The 19,543-nt window shown below is 46.4% G+C and overlaps 1 protein-coding gene across 2 annotated transcripts in view; it reads right to left on the bottom strand.

Annotated features, from left to right (window-relative positions):
- The window catches only part of LOC144761595 (uncharacterized), a 489,105-nt gene that overhangs the window by 260,344 nt on the left and 209,218 nt on the right, over positions 1–19,543 (bottom strand). The window lies entirely within an intron of this gene.

The following is a 19,543-nucleotide window of genomic DNA, read 5'->3' as shown; positions in this document are numbered from 1 at the left end:
TGGCTGAAGAAAGAGGCGTATCAGGGGCCATTGCGGTATAGGGTGTCCGCAATGGTGGTGCCCGGGGAGTGCTTCTGTCTTGAGTTAAGACTCACAGTAGGGACCTCAGCAGACTCATACAAGCAAGCAACACTGTGAATGTGTCAGGCCTGTGTGAGATGGAAGGAATGAGGCCCAGAAAGGCTCCAGCGGCAAGCTGCGAATTGCCAGACGGTGGAATAGTTGCATGTTTCCAAAAGGCAGTGGGCCTCATTGACAATATTTTGAAGCACGGAAGTGCAACAAGCATTCCTGCTGTACTGCCGTGCATCAAAAGAAAAGGACAGGAATGTGCTGTGTCCACAAGATACGGCGCATTCCTGTCCTATTTCCCTGTGCTGGAGCACAATGGGCTGCCATGCGTCATCGCAGGAACCCTCGTGCCATGGTGCAAAGGGTATCTGCTTTGTAGGGTTATTGTTTTTATGCAGGGTGTCTGTGATGTAAGGGTGATTGTTTTTGTGCAGGGTATCTGCGTTGTAGGGGTGACTGTTTTTGTTCAGGAAGGGACACTTTCCTGCAAAAATACAATCAAGAGTGGTGTTTTCCTCTTGCAATGTGTGCTCACACATAGAAAATAGAAATACGAGGATAAATAAAGGTATTTCTCCTTGTTGCACCACCAGGAATCTGACACATTCCCAGGTTTACGAAAACTTGTAAATCTGGGAATGCGTCAGGTTCCACTGATGTTGCGGTGGAACACCCACCGCAAGACCCATGGAACGCCCCTTTCACGCAGAATAATGCCTGAAAGGGGGTCATATTTACAACACCAAGAAAAGCTACACAGGGTGGCTTTATGTTGCCTTGTAAATATGTATTTTTATAAAGAAAGATTATGAAAAGGTGTCATGGCAACAGAAAGGATTCACATCACATTTACAAAGGTTCACAAATACATTGAAAAAAACCATAAAGAATACATTAAATCAAAACATACACATATAACAATTGTGATAACATTAAATAAAGACAACTGTAAAATGCCTCAAAAAAATTCCTTTGTAGAGGCACCAATCCTGAATGAAATAAAACAAGTGGACAACTAAGATGACAAACTAGCCTACTTGTTATGACCACCACTAGATACACATAAAGCAATTCAGCATATGATGCACAACATAGGAAGACACAAAACTATGCAACAATGTAGAGTTGTGTATAAGTTATACTCCTATTGTGCCCTAACAATTCAGTATCTGGGTGGAGCAGGACGCCGACGCGTTTCGAACCCGTTGAGTAATTCCAAGGGTTCTCCTCAGGACAAGGATTGGGGAGGTCGTTGTCGCTGTAAATTGAGTTAGAAACATGGTATCAATGGAAAGCTGACTACTACCTCACTTCAACTCAAACACTGTAAATAGATAGATAAATACCTTATTCTGGGAATATCAATGTACTACCTGTGAAAAAGGTAATAGAAACCCTAGTTAGTCCCTGTTGTGTAGGATATACTCTGAGCCACTATGTAACAATAAAAATAAAGGTGATCCCGCTTAGAGGCACATACCTTGATGTTTAAGGTGCAAACGCACGAATGAGGGATGCTGGTGTAACTAAGGTCGGGAGGGGCGCCTAGAGAAAATAGAATAAATGGACGAAGTATTATAAAATTTATATCTTAACCCAAAGCTGTTCGTGATTTGAATTACTCGTGACTTGGAAGCCAACTGAGTCCTACCTTTGTGTGCAGATAGTTCATTCACGGCACGAACACAAGCGGCAGCCGCCGCGGGTTCGGCAACTGGAAATCAAAAGGGATGCGGGCATTAGCACGATTCTTAAAACGCACTCGCACTAGCTATCAAAATGTGCTCAGAAATGTTTGAAGCAAACTCACATTTTAGGACGAGTAAATCGGCGATGTGTTTCGGGCTCCAGACGGCAAAGGACTGACAACGCGAGTGCAGAAGGGGGCGTGTCCAAGTGTATTTGATGCGCAAAGCGTGAGAACGGCCTGATGGGACATGTAGTCCGGTTGCACAACTGCCCGCTGGGTACAGTGGAAGGGCGCACTCAATGGGAGTAATATATTTTACAAGAAAGGGTCGAATGCAATATTAAGGAATTAAAAAATCAGGCGCATATTAACTTGGATGTTACGGGGGGCTCAGAGACTGAGGGGACACCTCGAGGGAGACCCCTATAGAGGGTTTAGCAATTTAGCAGACATACTGAGTAGTGATTCTAGCACATGGCTTGGAATTACTACGTGGTTGAACAGACACATGAGCAGCAAGCAGCGCAGACAGGCAATCGCTGTGGACAGGCTGTCTAGAGATTACTGAGTTCATTAAGGTCATTGAGTCCTACCATGGCAGTGTTGAACCTCAGAATAAGGTAGGCCTCTTTTTGGGCAAGACGTACGTCTGGGTCTCCACCTGCTCCTGGAGTGTTCTTAATGTTTGCCAAGATCGTCCATGTCAGATCATTGGATGAATGTCCTTTTCGCAAAAAGTGGGATACCAAGGGTGCTGTCAAAACCTTGTTGTTTATCCTTGATCGATGCTGGATGATGCGTTGGCGCGCTTCTTGGGTTGTTTTGCCAATGTAGACCTTTCCGCACGGGCAAGTAATGGCGTATACTACATACTTGGTCTTACAGTTTGTAAAGTTATTATGACGCCAATATTTTTTGCCATCCGTGAACAAGGTCCCTTCTGATGTTAGGTTGCATACTGAGCAGGTCCCACATTTGCGGTGGCCCATTACCGGGCCCATGTTGAAGAGGGTTCCCTGTTTGTCTTTTTTCGGGACACCCCTTGTGGACGAGATCTGTTGTCCGATGCTTCTGTTTTTTTTCAGTGCGAAAAGGGGTTTGCCAATGTCTGGTAGGATTTCTTCGACGAGATGCCAATTGTTTCTGATTATTTTCTGGACCGGGTTAGTGTGAGGCCCAAACGTGGAGACACAGACCATTCTCTCGACATTGGGTTTCTCACGTTTTTGTAAAAGGTGTTCACGCGGTGTCCATCGTGCCCTCTTCATGGACTGTTTCAGCAATTTTGCCGGATAGCCACGTGCCTTTAACTTATTGGTCAGATTTTCTCCGTGAATGGTGAAGTCTTCCGTTCTCGAACAGTTTCTTCTCACCCGTAGATATTGGCCATACGGCAGATTGTTCTTCAGGCTTTTCGGGTGGAAGCTCGCATAGTGGAGCGCATTATTCCTATCCGTTTTCTTCTGGTATAATGTAGATTGCAGGCCTTCCGGTGTGGATTTGATCTCCACGTCAAGAAAAGGCATGGATCCGCAGTCGTAAGCCAGACTGAACTTTATGTCTGGGCTGCGATTATTCAGCCACTGATGGAACTCCTCAAGGGAATCAGATGTGCCATTCCAGATACACCACACATCATCTATGTACCTGAGCCACTGTCCAATATGGGCTCGATACGGATTGTTATTGAAAACAAATCTCTCCTCATATTGGGCCATATATAGTATGGCCATTTCCGGGGCAAAAGGACACCCCATCGCCGATCCCTTTACCTGTAGGAACATTTCATCCTCGAATACGAAGAAGTTTTTTTTAAGGGCAAGCGATGCCAGTTTGACAATAAGTTCAGTGGGCACTCGGTGTGGCCGTGGTCTGGAATCAAGGTACAGTTCTATCACATCCACTCCATCCTGCTGTGGAATCTGGGTGTATAGGGAAGATACATCCATTGTTACCAAGATTTGGCTCTTGGGATCAAATTCTACTCCTTCAACCTTGGTTAGGAAGTCCATGGTATCTCGGAGGAAGGAAGGGACTTTGATGGTAAACTCCTTCAGGAAGACGTCTACAAACTTTGAGATTGGCTCTAGCACAGAGTCACAACCCGAAACTATCGGGCGGCCTGGTGGTACACTGGAGTCTTTGTGCACCTTTGGGAGGAAATACAAGTGTGGAGTGCGTGGGAAGCGTTTTACAAGGAATTCTGCTTCTTTAGGACCAATGATCCCATTGTCTCTTGCGTCTTTGACAATCTGTGAGATTTCATGGGTGATCTCAGCCGTGGGATCTTGTGTTATGAGGCGGTACCAGTTGGTGTTGTACACGTGTTTCCTTCCTTCAGCTTTGTAAAGGTCCTTGGACCAAAGGACGACCGCTCCGCCCTTGTCCGCCGGTCTAATCACAGCTTCTTGCTGGTTCTTCAGGGTGGTTATAGCTTGTCTCTGATCTTTGGAAAGATTTGATGGTATATATCTTCTTTTCTTTTCAAGATCATTCAAAGAGGATAGGACAGTCTGCTCGAAGGTGATGATATTCTTTGCCATGTTGTTATTTGGAGGGCAGAAGAGAGATTTATTTCTTAGACCTGATACCTCCACTTGTGGTTCATAAGTAGAGTCTTTAAAGAACCATCTAAGACGTATTTTTCGAAAGAATTCGATCACCTCCATTTTGACTTTGGTGAAATCAAGATGTGTGCCTGGTACGAAAGACAGACCCAGCTGTAAAAGTTCTTCCTCTGCCTTGGTCAAGATCTTGTTGGAGATATTAATAATGGAGGAGTCTTTCAAGACTTGTAGTTCCGCTTGCGTGTTGACATTTCCCATTGCGGTTGCTTGATTTTGGTCCGCTGCTGTTGCTGGCCCTGTCCTAAAAAAGGCCTCTTATGTTGACCTCTATTGGATGATCCTTCCCCCGGGTCAGATTCCGCAGACGAATCAGCAGATGAAGTTTCGGAAAATGTAAGGAATCTTTTTTTGGATCTCCCTTGGTATGAATTGAGAAATCTAGTGGACTCGGAGCGAGTGTAGAAGTCTTCTTTTAAATATGGGTACACAACTTCCAGATTAAATGCTTTTTTATCCTTCTCGAACTTTGTTGTTTTAAAATTTATTGTGTTATCTTTGAAAGTTGTGATCTCCTTCTCAATCTTTTCAAGGAGTAGTTTAGCCTCCGACTCTGTGTTATTGTCCTTAATATTCTGAAGTTGCTCCTCGATCTCCTCAATCTCTTTTTTGCAGATTCTGTGGGCTGTCTCAATGGTATGGACCATAAGGTCTCTGCTACACTTTGTACTGATGCAGCTGAACCCTTTCTTGTACACAGGATCGTCAGTAAAGAGAACTGGTACGTTCTTTATCTGTAACCCCCACGGTATTGTGCCAGCTCTTAAATTTGCGAGTAGAAACTGACCGTGAAGCTCTGTTCTAATATGCATATTAGAACAGAGCTTCACGGTCAGTTTCTACTCTTTACTCTTTACTGACGATCCTGTGTACAAGAAAGGGTTCAGCTGCATCAGTACAAAGTGTAGCAGAGACCTTATGGTCCATACCATTGAGACAGCCCACAGAATCTGCAAAAAAGAGATTGAGGAGATCGAGGAGCAACTTCAGAATATTAAGGACAATAACACAGAGTCGGAGGCTAAACTACTCCTTGAAAAGATTGAGAAGGAGATCACAACTTTCAAAGATAACACAATAAATTTTAAAACAACAAAGTTCGAGAAGGATAAAAAAGCATTTAATCTGGAAGTTGTGTACCCATATTTAAAAGAAGACTTCTACACTCGCTCCGAGTCCACTAGATTTCTCAATTCATACCAAGGGAGATCCAAAAAAAGATTCCTTACATTTTCCGAAACTTCATCTGCTGATTCGTCTGCGGAATCTGACCCGGGGGAAGGATCATCCAATAGAGGTCAACATAAGAGGCCTTTTTTAGGACAGGGCCAGCAACAGCAGCGGACCAAAATCAAGCAACCGCAATGGGAAATGTCAACACGCAAGCGGAACTACAAGTCTTGAAAGACTCCTCCATTATTAATATCTCCAACAAGATCTTGACCAAGGCAGAGGAAGAACTTTTACAGCTGGGTCTGTCTTTCGTACCAGGCACACATCTTGATTTCACCAAAGTCAAAATGGAGGTGATCGAATTCTTTCGAAAAATACGTCTTAGATGGTTCTTTAAAGACTCTACTTATGAACCACAAGTGGAGGTATCAGGTCTAAGAAATAAATCTCTCTTCTGCCCTCCAAATAACAACATGGCAAAGAATATCATCACCTTCGAGCAGACTGTCCTATCCTCTTTGAATGATCTTGAAAAGAAAAGAAGATATATACCATCAAATCTTTCCAAAGATCAGAGACAAGCTATAACCACCCTGAAGAACCAGCAAGAAGCTGTGATTAGACCGGCGGACAAGGGCGGAGCGGTCGTCCTTTGGTCCAAGGACCTTTACAAAGCTGAAGGAAGGAAACACGTGTACAACACCAACTGGTACCGCCTCATAACACAAGATCCCACGGCTGAGATCACCCATGAAATCTCACAGATTGTCAAAGACGCAAGAGACAATGGGATCATTGGTCCTAAAGAAGCAGAATTCCTTGTAAAACGCTTCCCACGCACTCCACACTTGTATTTCCTCCCAAAGGTGCACAAAGACTCCAGTGTACCACCAGGCCGCCCGATAGTTTCGGGTTGTGACTCTGTGCTAGAGCCAATCTCAAAGTTTGTAGACGTCTTCCTGAAGGAGTTTACCATCAAAGTCCCTTCCTTCCTCCGAGATACCATGGACTTCCTAACCAAGGTTGAAGGAGTAGAATTTGATCCCAAGAGCCAAATCTTGGTAACAATGGATGTATCTTCCCTATACACCCAGATTCCACAGCAGGATGGAGTGGATGTGATAGAACTGTACCTTGATTCCAGACCACGGCCACACCGAGTGCCCACTGAACTTATTGTCAAACTGGCATCGCTTGCCCTTAAAAAAACTTCTTCGTATTCGAGGATGAAATGTTCCTACAGGTAAAGGGATCGGCGATGGGGTGTCCTTTTGCCCCGGAAATGGCCATACTATATATGGCCCAATATGAGGAGAGATTTGTTTTCAATAACAATCCGTATCGAGCCCATATTGGACAGTGGCTCAGGTACATAGATGATGTGTGGTGTATCTGGAATGGCACATCTGATTCCCTTGAGGAGTTCCATCAGTGGCTGAATAATCGCAGCCCAGACATAAAGTTCAGTCTGGCTTACGACTGCGGATCCATGCCTTTTCTTGACGTGGAGATCAAATCCACACCGGAAGGCCTGCAATCTACATTATACCAGAAGAAAACGGATAGGAATAATGCGCTCCACTATGCGAGCTTCCACCCGAAAAGCCTGAAGAACAATCTGCCGTATGGCCAATATCTACGGGTGAGAAGAAACTGTTCGAGAACGGAAGACTTCACCATTCACGGAGAAAATCTGACCAATAAGTTAAAGGCACGTGGCTATCCGGCAAAATTGCTGAAACAGTCCATGAAGAGGGCACGATGGACACCGCGTGAACACCTTTTACAAAAACGTGAGAAACCCAATGTCGAGAGAATGGTCTGTGTCTCCACGTTTGGGCCTCACACTAACCCGGTCCAGAAAATAATCAGAAACAATTGGCATCTCGTCGAAGAAATCCTACCAGACATTGGCAAACCCCTTTTCGCACTGAAAAAAAACAGAAGCATCGGACAACAGATCTCGTCCACAAGGGGTGTCCCGAAAAAAGACAAACAGGGAACCCTCTTCAACATGGGCCCGGTAATGGGCCACCGCAAATGTGGGACCTGCTCAGTATGCAACCTAACATCAGAAGGGACCTTGTTCACGGATGGCAAAAAATATTGGCGTCATAATAACTTTACAAACTGTAAGACCAAGTATGTAGTATACGCCATTACTTGCCCGTGCGGAAAGGTCTACATTGGCAAAACAACCCAAGAAGCGCGCCAACGCATCATCCAGCATCGATCAAGGATAAACAACAAGGTTTTGACAGCACCCTTGGTATCCCACTTTTTGCGAAAAGGACATTCATCCAATGATCTGACATGGACGATCTTGGCAAACATTAAGAACACTCCAGGAGCAGGTGGAGACCCAGACGTACGTCTTGCCCAAAAAGAGGCCTACCTTATTCTGAGGTTCAACACTGCCATGGTAGGACTCAATGACCTTAATGAACTCAGTAATCTCTAGACAGCCTGTCCACAGCGATTGCCTGTCTGCGCTGCTTGCTGCTCATGTGTCTGTTCAACCACGTAGTAATTCCAAGCCATGTGCTAGAATCACTACTCAGTATGTCTGCTAAATTGCTAAACCCTCTATAGGGGTCTCCCTCGAGGTGTCCCCTCAGTCTCTGAGCCCCCCGTAACATCCAAGTTAATATGCGCCTGATTTTTTAATTCCTTAATATTGCATTCGACCCTTTCTTGTAAAATATATTACTCCCATTGAGTGCGCCCTTCCACTGTACCCAGCGGGCAGTTGTGCAACCGGACTACATGTCCCATCAGGCCGTTCTCACGCTTTGCGCATCAAATACACTTGGACACGCCCCCTTCTGCACTCGCGTTGTCAGTCCTTTGCCGTCTGGAGCCCGAAACACATCGCCGATTTACTCGTCCTAAAATGTGAGTTTGCTTCAAACATTTCTGAGCACATTTTGATAGCTAGTGCGAGTGCGTTTTAAGAATCGTGCTAATGCCCGCATCCCTTTTGATTTCCAGTTGCCGAACCCGCGGCGGCTGCCGCTTGTGTTCGTGCCGTGAATGAACTATCTGCACACAAAGGTAGGACTCAGTTGGCTTCCAAGTCACGAGTAATTCAAATCACGAACAGCTTTGGGTTAAGATATAAATTTTATAATACTTCGTCCATTTATTCTATTTTCTCTAGGCGCCCCTCCCGACCTTAGTTACACCAGCATCCCTCATTCGTGCGTTTGCACCTTAAACATCAAGGTATGTGCCTCTAAGCGGGATCACCTTTATTTTTATTGTTACATAGTGGCTCAGAGTATATCCTACACAACAGGGACTAACTAGGGTTTCTATTACCTTTTTCACAGGTAGTACATTGATATTCCCAGAATAAGGTATTTATCTATCTATTTACAGTGTTTGAGTTGAAGTGAGGTAGTAGTCAGCTTTCCATTGATACCATGTTTCTAACTCAATTTACAGCGACAACGACCTCCCCAATCCTTGTCCTGAGGAGAACCCTTGGAATTACTCAACGGGTTCGAAACGCGTCGGCGTCCTGCTCCACCCAGATACTGAATTGTTAGGGCACAATAGGAGTATAACTTATACACAACTCTACATTGTTGCATAGTTTTGTGTCTTCCTATGTTGTGCATCATATGCTGAATTGCTTTATGTGTATCTAGTGGTGGTCATAACAAGTAGGCTAGTTTGTCATCTTAGTTGTCCACTTGTTTTATTTCATTCAGGATTGGTGCCTCTACAAAGGAATTTTTTTGAGGCATTTTACAGTTGTCTTTATTTAATGTTATCACAATTGTTATATGTGTATGTTTTGATTTAATGTATTCTTTATGGTTTTTTTCAATGTATTTGTGAACCTTTGTAAATGTGATGTGAATCCTTTCTGTTGCCATGACACCTTTTCATAATCTTTCTTTATAAAAATACAAGTGTCTAAAACACAGATGGTTTGCCAGCCTAGCAATTTATTATACTAGGTGCGTACTTGTGTCAATCAACTATTACTGCCCGGCAATTTGGTTTGTTTATTCTATAAGAGTGGTCCGGCCGGTCAGAGACAGGACCCAGCCTTTCTTCTTCTTTCCTTGCCTTGTAAATATGGGCAGGCGCACTGCGCCACCAGCACGTAAAAAAAATTATGCATCAGCAGGGAAGTGGACTTGTAAATAAGCCCCAGAATGGTCAGTGTCTGCCTGGAGGTTGTGGAAATCAGGCTTGTCACATGCACTGCAGAGCTCTGCTACATTCTTTTAGCTACCAGGGGATGCCATAGTAATTGAGCCAGGACAGTGCCAATATTCAGCAGTCTCTCCATGGCAGGCCCAAGGAAGAAGACCCAGCATTTGCCTGTAAGTTGGCCAGGAGATTAAATGGGTCAGATTTAAACAAGTAACATGAACACATTTTCATGCCATGCATCATAGAAAATAACTGGATCACAACCCAGAAAAATGCTGCATCTTAATATGATGTGCACAGCACTACCACCCTATGTGATTTAATATAAAACCATTCAGGAGGGCAGCTATGTTGGATAACATGTTGGCCACAGAAAACTGAAGATTATGTAAAGGAAGCACAGAGGAGTTCCCTGTAGTGTGGGAAAGTAGAGAAGAGAAGAAAACAGTTTCAATCGGGTCGGGGACAATCGATATTTGCCCGGCGGTATTGCCTCTGTGACCCTCTAGTTATTAAAATCAATGAAGAGGCAGGCGCTGGAGACTGGAAGGCAGGAAACAAGGCTTTTATTCTCTCCGGAGGAGAACACAACGAAACGGACAGAAGGTATCGTTCAGAGGTGCTCTAACTTATGTTTGAGGCCTGGCCCCTTATATACAGTGTTTTATGGTTTTATTGCAGTTTACATATATGTGACAAAGCTTTGATATACGGAAAGACATACCCGGAATCCCCCTTTGGGGCCCGTTCCCACACACATTTACAGTTGAAATCCCCACCCTAATCACAACAGGTGATGAGCATCGCGCAGCTGGATAATCCGCCGAGTCACAGAATGTGGGGGGTTTGATTGGATCTCATGGGGTGGGGGCTTTGATCAACCCGGGGATTTCTTTGATGGGGGGAAGCTTTCTATTGTACGGGGAGGGGCGAGGGTGGTATCGGCAGAGCTGGGTGTCGGCTTGGGAACGGGGAGGACAAAACGGGCACACGGGAAAAAAGGGGGTTTGCATCTAAGGGCCGGAGATCATGAAAGGAAAGCAGGGAGGTGTCGCGCTGGGAACAGGATGAGGGCCGGGGGCAGAGCAGCGCCGAAGAGGGGTTTATGACTCCAGGCAGGTGCAAGCAGGGGGGTGGTCAGCGGGCAGGCTTAGCGAAGGCAAAGGGCTATGTCAGGGGCCAGCGGCATGCAAAAGGGTTGGTTCTGATCGGGGCATCTTAAAATGGCGGGCGCGCACGACAAAAGTGTGGCGTCAGGGGAAGAGGCAAGATGGCGCAGATAATGTTCACCAAAACGCACTAATTTTCCACAGTCCCTCCTTTAACATATTCAAGACATCTTGTTGGTTCATCTTCTACTCGGGTCTATTGTGGTAAGCATGAGAGAGAAAAACGGTAGGAAACCCAAGATAAAGAGTTGTAAACGATACATTTTGAGGTTTCTAGTTTTTAGGAGGTGCACCTATTTGATGAACTTTGATAAATTTGTTCAGCAGGAAAGTCATAGGAATGAAATACAAAAACGGCGAGCAGCAAGTACATATCATAACATAAACTGGCAGGTTAATACATATTTCGGATTCGGGTTGGAGCAGGATCAATACAATGGTGGCTGGGAGAGAAATGAGGCGTAGAAAAAACGGTGGTTTGAGGATGTCAAATGTTCGAAGTTTACGAGTTCTCATTGTTCTTTGTGGTCTTTCGTTGGCGCTGTTGAGCACCGGCGGTGGAGCTACAAGTCCGGCTCTGTTCTAAGTTCTGCGTTGCAGGGCACGACCCTTTCCTCGCGTTTCTGGTCGGAAAGGTCCTTTTCGCCCTGTGTCCTTTGAGGTGATTGTCAGAAAGTTCCGATGGAAGAAGAGCGTTCAAGACAGTTCATAGGGTAGGTCAGAGGAAAAAGGGGATGGAGCAAGGCCAAATTAGGAACAAACTAGGGGAACGAGAGACTTCAAATAGGCGGGCGTGTGACGGAATTCGGAGAGCGGGGACTTGTCGACAGGCACTGGACGTCGAGCAGGGGCATCAGGTCGACCCTTTCTTTTCATGCTGTCGAAAACAGTGCCTCGTCCTGCAGCTCTTTTCAGTCGTGGTCTCGCCTTGGCTAATGTCGCAGGTGTCCCTTAGTCTGCAGTCGGGCCTCGTGCTCCCACATCCGGTCCTTCTCTCCTCCAACAGCAGTACCCTTAAACAAGTTTGAAAAGACAGTTTTTTAGAAAATTTTCGGATGAAGATAATCAAAAAAGTCTATTTCTCTCCCAGCTCCAGGCAAAGAATGAAAATGTCCGTCATTTTTAACGTTCACAACCGGCATATGAATGACCGGTGGCGGACCCGCTGGATTTACTATGACCTTCCTTCATAATCATTTATTACAGGCATGACGGTTCATCTGATGGTAACCCACCTTCGGGGGACAAATCTGGCAAAGATATGCCGTTCTCTAGAGTTTCATATTTACAAAAGGGTACAGTGAGTCGTCAACATGGTACTACACAGGTATTTTGCTGAGAGACGAACATGGCTAAACATTTCCTTTTTATCGGTGCATCCTGTTTTTCAACTACCGCGGGGTTCATTTTGATGATTTCTTTACCTTGGTCTAGTCTGTTAACCTTGTAAAACATCATTCTGGGTCCTACGTAGCCTTTTACAGCCCGGTTACTTAACTAGGAAGGACAGGGGTTTTATGGGAGACAACCAGGGACATAGACAGGGGAGGCAACGGGGGTGATCGTTTTTCTGGTTTCGGTATTGCGACGATTCGGGGAGGGGAGGGTCGCGTATTCTGAGGTCCTTGTTTTATACTATAGGAGCCGTTGACATGTAGTTCCCTTATTTCGGGCCAGATTAGGGAACCTCTGTTGTCTTACCTGTCCTTTCCCTTACGGCCCAACCTGGGTTTATTGACTTCTAGCGGAAAAGGAGAGGTAATGACGCGGCCTCAGGGTGATTGCATTAAAGACAAATGTTTGTGCAAATACTGATGGTATTTGAAGCCAATTAGGTGGTGTGCTAGGGGTGGCGATCTGCCAATTTCGGGGCTAACCACTCGGGAGAGTGGTAGTGCAAAAAGGGAGAGAGAGAGAGAGAGAGAGAGAGAGAGAGAGAGAGAGAGAGAGAGAGAGAGAGAGAGAGAGAGAGAGAGAGAGAGAGAGAGAGAGAGAGAGAGAGAGAGAGTGTGCAACGGCAGGCTAAATAGTGCACGTGCAACGGAGAGGGCGGCAGTGCATTCAAGAAAGGCTATTTAGTGCATTACACAGTAAAGGGTATTCACGAGTCCACGTTAGAATCTTGTAATCATGCAGTTTGAGCATTAGACAGGGTAGAGGGGACGTGCTTTGGGAAAAGGAAAGAAGAAAAAAGGAGGTACCATTTTGTCGCACTTTCTCGCATTCTCGGTCCTTTGACCAGTTGGATCAATGCTTCAGTCACACACACACACACATTCCCTCACAGTTTCGCATCATACGTGACATGGGTTCATTCTTCCGGTCTGGTTTAAGGGTGGTCACTTTTTATCAGGTTGTGCTAATTTTTCGGGCTTGCTCGATACGTGAGTAGTTTGCAGGCGTGCTTGGGCACTACCCTGCGGCGCTAGTCCGTTTCGTGTATTTGGACATGGCAAGGTCTCAGATCTTCGCCACACCTCGGCTGTAATTTCTGACGTAACCTGCAGAGGGAGGAAAAGAGGGGGGGGTGGGGGAGACAGCATTCGCGCGCATTCAAATACATGGATTCATAAGTCCTTTACTTACCTCTTACTCGTCTTTTCCTCCTTGGGGCAGGGTCCCCGGGGATATGGTTTTCGGAGTCGAGGGGGGGTAGTGTGTTCATGTAGGGCGTGTGCGGGGAAATATAAAAAGGAAACCAGAGGTGCCTTATGCGAGGTATCTAGTCAAAGGATATATCTTACTATCGGGATCCTTAAACCTCTTTCGACGCCGTGGCGTTCTAAAGTTCTTCGGTTCTTGGGTCCCTGCTACTTCGGAACGTTGTACTTTACAATATTTACATTATTTCATTTCACCCTCCTTTTACATTCCCTCATTTACACCATTCGTTTTACCCATCCTTGGAAGTCACGGTCTTCCTCTACGCGAGAGTTCATGAGTCAGTCGCGTACTTTTAATGCGGAGCGTCGGGTTGTCGATCCGATCCGTCCTCCAAGGCCGGGCAACCATCTTCCTTTAACCTTAAAGAGAGAGCAGAGTAGGGTGCACAGAAAAAGAACTTTCCTACCCATCCCATATTGTTTTAAAATAAAACATGCAATACCCGTCCATAGTTTAAAAGACTTTAATTTGCAAATTCATTTCAGCATATGGATTAGGAGGGTGTGGTCGTATTTGGTCGGTCGTGGCAATGGCTAAAGTGCGTACAGTGGGGGGGCGTCGTTTGCGACAGTAAAAAACATCGGAAAGTTTTATTCATTCATTTGTGAGAGACTAAAACGTCTATTAATTGGCTGGGGGTTCGGGGGCATATATTTTCATAATTTAGAAACATAATCATAACAGTTGTAATCAGATTTCCTATATACATACCGTACGCATGTATCGTAAATGAGGTTTATATCAGTTATAAAAATATAATACATTGTATATTCGTAATCAACGTTTGTAACGGGGATCTTTTCATACAGTTCGTCGAGTGAGCTCTCCTTGTCTTTTCTAGCCAAGTGTACAAAGGATCACAAAAATCTCAGAACATCAAGTTTATATTAGTGCGAAGGAACACCACGAGGTGTTCGTAAGTTCCGATTGATACCAGCGCCATTTTGGGCGGGGCCGGCACAGTCCGGAAGCAGCATCAGGGGGAAATGTTTCCATTACTGGCAGTTTGGACCAGAGTCCTTTTCGGCAGTTCTAGAATTCACGCTAACAGAAGGTGTGGCAATGTCATGTTTGTTTCGTTGGCGATCGAAGCAGCCGTCCCTTACCGGAAACCTGCTAAGGCCGAAGGCTCCGCCGGGGACCTTTGCATGATCTTCAAGGCTGCGGAGATGCTGTCGGAGATGGGGGCTCGTGCTCCATGGGACAAATGTTCGAGTTGTATGGCTGGCCAAAGTTACTCTAGTGGCCGGGGCCCGCCTTCCAGCGGATCCAGATGCCATTTTGAGGCCCTACAGGGGCCACTCTCGTCGAGTTTGCAAGAATGGAAGAGACCCTTTGGAGTGAAGGGAAGAGGTCCCTGTTTTGTGAGAGCGGGACGTTCGGCTGGGGTGCAGCTGTGATGCCCCCACCGGGGGGGGGGGGGCGAGGGAGGCTCGTTCACATCGTCTCCTTCTCCCGGTGCACTCCATGCCGCTCCTTTTCATCGCCCTGCATGAAGGCCTCTCCACATCCGGTGTTTCCCAAGCGTCACCATTGTACGTTCGGTGCTGCGCAAATACTGGAGTGCCACCATTGTGTGTTCGGTGCTGCGCAAGTACTGGGGTGCCACCATGGTGTGTCCGGTGCGGTGGAAGTATGGGCACCATCGCCTGACTGGGGGTGTTCGGCGCCGGGCTGGGGGCTGGGAAACCTCCTACCGGTGGAGGTGGGAGAGGCTCGTCCGCGTCGCCTCTCCCTCCCAGCCCAACTTGGACAAATTGCTGTGGAGGTACGTGCAGGACATCCTGCCGTCCAGGACTGCTGCGGCCGTGACGGAAGAGAAAAGGAAGAGGTGCCTCGCTCTCCTCTTGACATGTGGCGGGACTACCTTAGTCTTTCCAGGCCCGTTGCGGCCGGCCAAAGAGACATGTGGCGGGACTACCTGCAAATGCCCAGGCTGCGGGCTCCCACCTCTTCTCCGGCTCCCCCATACGTTAAGATTTCCTGACCAAGAGTTGGCGGCGGGGCTCGCCTTATATGGGTTGCCGTTGGTTGGGCGTAGCCGTAACCCTACCCTATTTTGGAAGGTTCCAGAATGGGGGGGGGGCGAATGTTCTGTTTGACTTTCATTTTCTACAGTTTATCGTTATTATTCCTTGTTTGTTGTGTTAAATTAAAAGTTCAAGTTTATTAATGTTCTACGGATTTTGTTTTATCATTTCTTTCTTTCCAGGTTGCTTTTATGCTAAGTTTCTGCTAACAGGGGTCGAGTAACACGGAAACACGTGTAAAAGGGATGACGCAGATTTGTACATTACATACACACGAACTCAGACGGGGGACAGTACAAGTACGACATACAAAGACCCAAGACAAATATAAAAACAGTATTGGTCATAATTATCTCTTTCCGTCTGTAAGTTTTTAAACGAGGCTGGGTTCCCGTCTTGACATTGCCCGACCTAGGAGAACTTGATCATGCCGCTGAGATTTTCCTGGCGAAATCTGTGCCATCGGGCATAATCAAACGTGGTGGTTCTGTCTGGCCTGTCTATGTAAGTCGGGTTCTTCTCTGTCTCGCGCCTTTTCTCGTACTGTCGGTCTGTCGTTCCTGTCGGTCCTCTGCTCCTACTCACGCTCAGTAGAGTCGGGCATTGGGCTTTCCAGTGTCCGACATACCTACAAAAAGCGCATTGGTCTGACCCTAAGTCTGGTCGTCCTTGGTATAGTGTCGGGGGGTAAGTTGTGGGTAGCGGTGTCCTGGGGTTGTCCTGTCGGTATATTTCCCTACTTGGTTTATCCTCGTCTTTTCTCTGTCGTTTCGTAGCCTCTCTGCGCCACATACCGAGACTGTCGAGCATAATTGGCGTCGTCTTATTATTTCGAAGGGCTATTTCTAACGTTTCTATTTTATCAAGGTCGAAGGATCCTGCCAGTGGCCACTGTTTGTCTTGGCTATCTTCGGTATACCTGTGCCATAATTTATTATAAGCTATGGTAACTAACCCATAGTTTATGAACATGTCCTTATTAGGGGTGCCTTCTAGTGGAGCCATATGGTCCACCTCTAACACCCGGTCCGGGCTAAACAGGCTATTTATCAATGGGGAGAAGACAGACATGACGGCTCGTAACGAGGGACTAAAAAGTCAGCACTGCCTATCTTATCACTAGGTGCAAAGACTAGACAGAATATTTCTATTCTACGTTGTTTGCAGGCAGTGAATACCTCATGGATCCCAAAAAAAACCAATAGACCAACAAAATAACAATGGGGAGAATGAGTAGGACCGCAAAGATCTGCGTCACCTACCCTTTTCACTATCTGCAAAAAGGATGGTCTCTTCCCTGCTTGCAGACAGAGAATCTCCAGGAAACAATAGTTTGTGAACAACAGTTCAGTTTCAAGCAATTATTGAGTGGGGGAGAAAAAGAACAAGCACGGCTGCTACCCTACTTATTCTCCACTGCTTGCAAAGGGAGAGAGAGCCTGTTGCTTCTCCGTTTGCAGACAGTGAATCTCTAAATAAAAATAAACAAGGCAATACTAGTATTTTTTGACAATCAATCAAAACAAATTCTTTCGCAATTTGTCGTGGCAACACGACCTTACCCGGACCATGTGGACAGTTTCTTGTCTTCCGAATCCAGCGCCCGATCGTCCTCTTTTTCTCGTATTTCTCACGGCACTCCTGATGGTTCCCAGTCAGGACCGTAGATCACTCGAGAGAGGTCTGTTCGGAACTAGTGAAGTTCGGATGATCGGCTGCCAGACGAGGGTCTATTGGGCAAGAGCTCTCCCGATCGTTGCAGTCGTTCACTCTGTCGTCGGGACCTCTCCCACTGGATCCACGAGTCGCTGATGGGCCCCACGCTTGGGACGCCAATTGTAAAAACAGTTTCAATCGGGTCGGGGACAATCGATATTTGCCCGGCGGTATTGCCTCTGTGACCCTCTAGTTATTAAAATCAATGAAGAGGCAGGCGCTGGAGACTGGAAGGCAGGAAACAAGGCTTTTATTCTCTCCGGAGGAGAACACAACGAAACGGACAGAAGGTATCGTTCAGAGGTGCTCTAACTTATGTTTGAGGCCTGGCCCCTTATATACAGTGTTTTATGGTTTTATTGCAGTTTACATATATGTGACAAAGCTTTGATATACGGAAAGACATACCCGGAATCCCCCTTTGGGGCCCGTTCCCACACACATTTACAGTTGAAATCCCCACCCTAATCACAACAGGTGATGAGCATCGCGCAGCTGGATAATCCGCCGAGTCACAGAATGTGGGGGGTTTGATTGGATCTCATGGGGTGGGGGCTTTGATCAACCCGGGGATTTCTTTGATGGGGGGAAGCTTTCTATTGTACGGGGAGGGGCGAGGGTGGTATCGGCAGAGCTGGGTGTCGGCTTGGGAACGGGGAGGACAAAACGGGCACACAGGAAAAAAGGGGGTTTGCATCTAAGGGCCGGAGATCATGAAAGGAAAGCAGGGAGGTGTCGCGCTGGGAACAGGATGAGGGCCGGGGGCAGAGCAGAGCCGAAGAGGGGTTTATGACTCCAGGCAGGTGCAAGCAGGGGGGTGGTCAGCGGGCAGGCTTAGCGAAGGCAAAGGGCTATGTCAGGGGCCAGCGGCATGCAAAAGGGTTGGTTCTGATCGGGGCATCTTAAAATGGCGGGCGCGCACGACAAAAGTGTGGCGTCAGGGGAAGAGGCAAGATGGCGCAGATAATGTTCACCAAAACGCACTAATTTTCCACACACTGCGCCACCAGCACGTAAAAAAAATTATGCATCAGCAGGGAAGTGGACTTGTAAATAAGCCCCAGAATGGTCAGTGTCTGCCTGGAGGTTGTGGAAATCAGGCTTGTCACATGCACTGCAGAGCTCTGCTACATTCTTTTAGCTACCAGGGGATGCCATAGTAATTGAGCCAGGACAGTGCCAATATTCAGCAGTCTCTCCATGGCAGGCCCAAGGAAGAAGACCCAGCATTTGCCTGTAAGTTGGCCAGGAGATTAAATGGGTCAGATTTAAACAAGTAACATGAACACATTTTCATGCCATGCATCATAGAAAATAACTGGATCACAACCCAGAAAAATGCTGCATCTTAATATGATGTGCACAGCACTACCACCCTATGTGATTTAATATAAAACCATTCAGGAGGGCAGCTATGTTGGATAACATGTTGGCCACAGAAAACTGAAGATTATGTAAAGGAAGCACAGAGGAGTTCCCTGTAGTGTGGGAAAGTAGAGAAGAGAAGAGTAGTACTCTGTTGCGCCAGGAGGCGTGAAGCGCAGGATCTCACGTGTTGTGGCCTGAAGTGCCAAGTTCCGCTTTGATGTGCTCCGGGAACAGTCGTCACTGCGTCTGAATGGGAAATTGCGATAGGTGCAACGTCCCGCACGGAGACTGGCTTGTCTGAGTTTGTGATTGCAGGTAGTGGAGTCCGACCAGTTTTTGATTGCTGTGTTTTTAGCGCTTTCAATCTGCGCCAAATGGAGGCACTCAATGTGCGCAGGAGGTGTTTCGGCTGATATTTGTGCAGCTTCCAGAGAGTGTGCTGCTGGAAGAGACTTAGGCACTTTTTTGAGTCAGGCACATATTTACAATAGCTTGATCAGCTAGTTTGACTGGTTGTTAAACGTGCTGGAGAGCTGGGATGCATGTTTATATGTGTGTCACCTCACCCAGCACACAGACATTCATTCTGTGCACCATCAGCTTCCCACAGCATCCACACTCAACCATCTACTTCATGCCCACACAGCCCAGGCACACACAGACACAGTCTCTAGTTTCCAAGCTTCCAAAGTTTGAAGAAAACTTAGTGTTGTTTGCAAAGTACAATTACTAACAATATTTTAATTAGGCATAACAAACCTATGCCTCAACCCGCCCTCCTTTGTTTTGATTGGCTATTTCTTCTGTAAGTGATTTAAGGGGAAACCAGGAAAAATATCCTTGAAACAAAACTGGTTCGTTTTTTGT

This window comes from Lissotriton helveticus, chromosome 6 (genome assembly GCF_964261635.1).
Source record: "Lissotriton helveticus chromosome 6, aLisHel1.1, whole genome shotgun sequence".
NCBI classification, from domain to species: domain Eukaryota; kingdom Metazoa; phylum Chordata; class Amphibia; order Caudata; family Salamandridae; genus Lissotriton; species Lissotriton helveticus.
The sequence above is the reverse complement of the archived record's forward strand: the minus strand, read 5'-3'. Positions and strand labels throughout refer to the sequence as shown.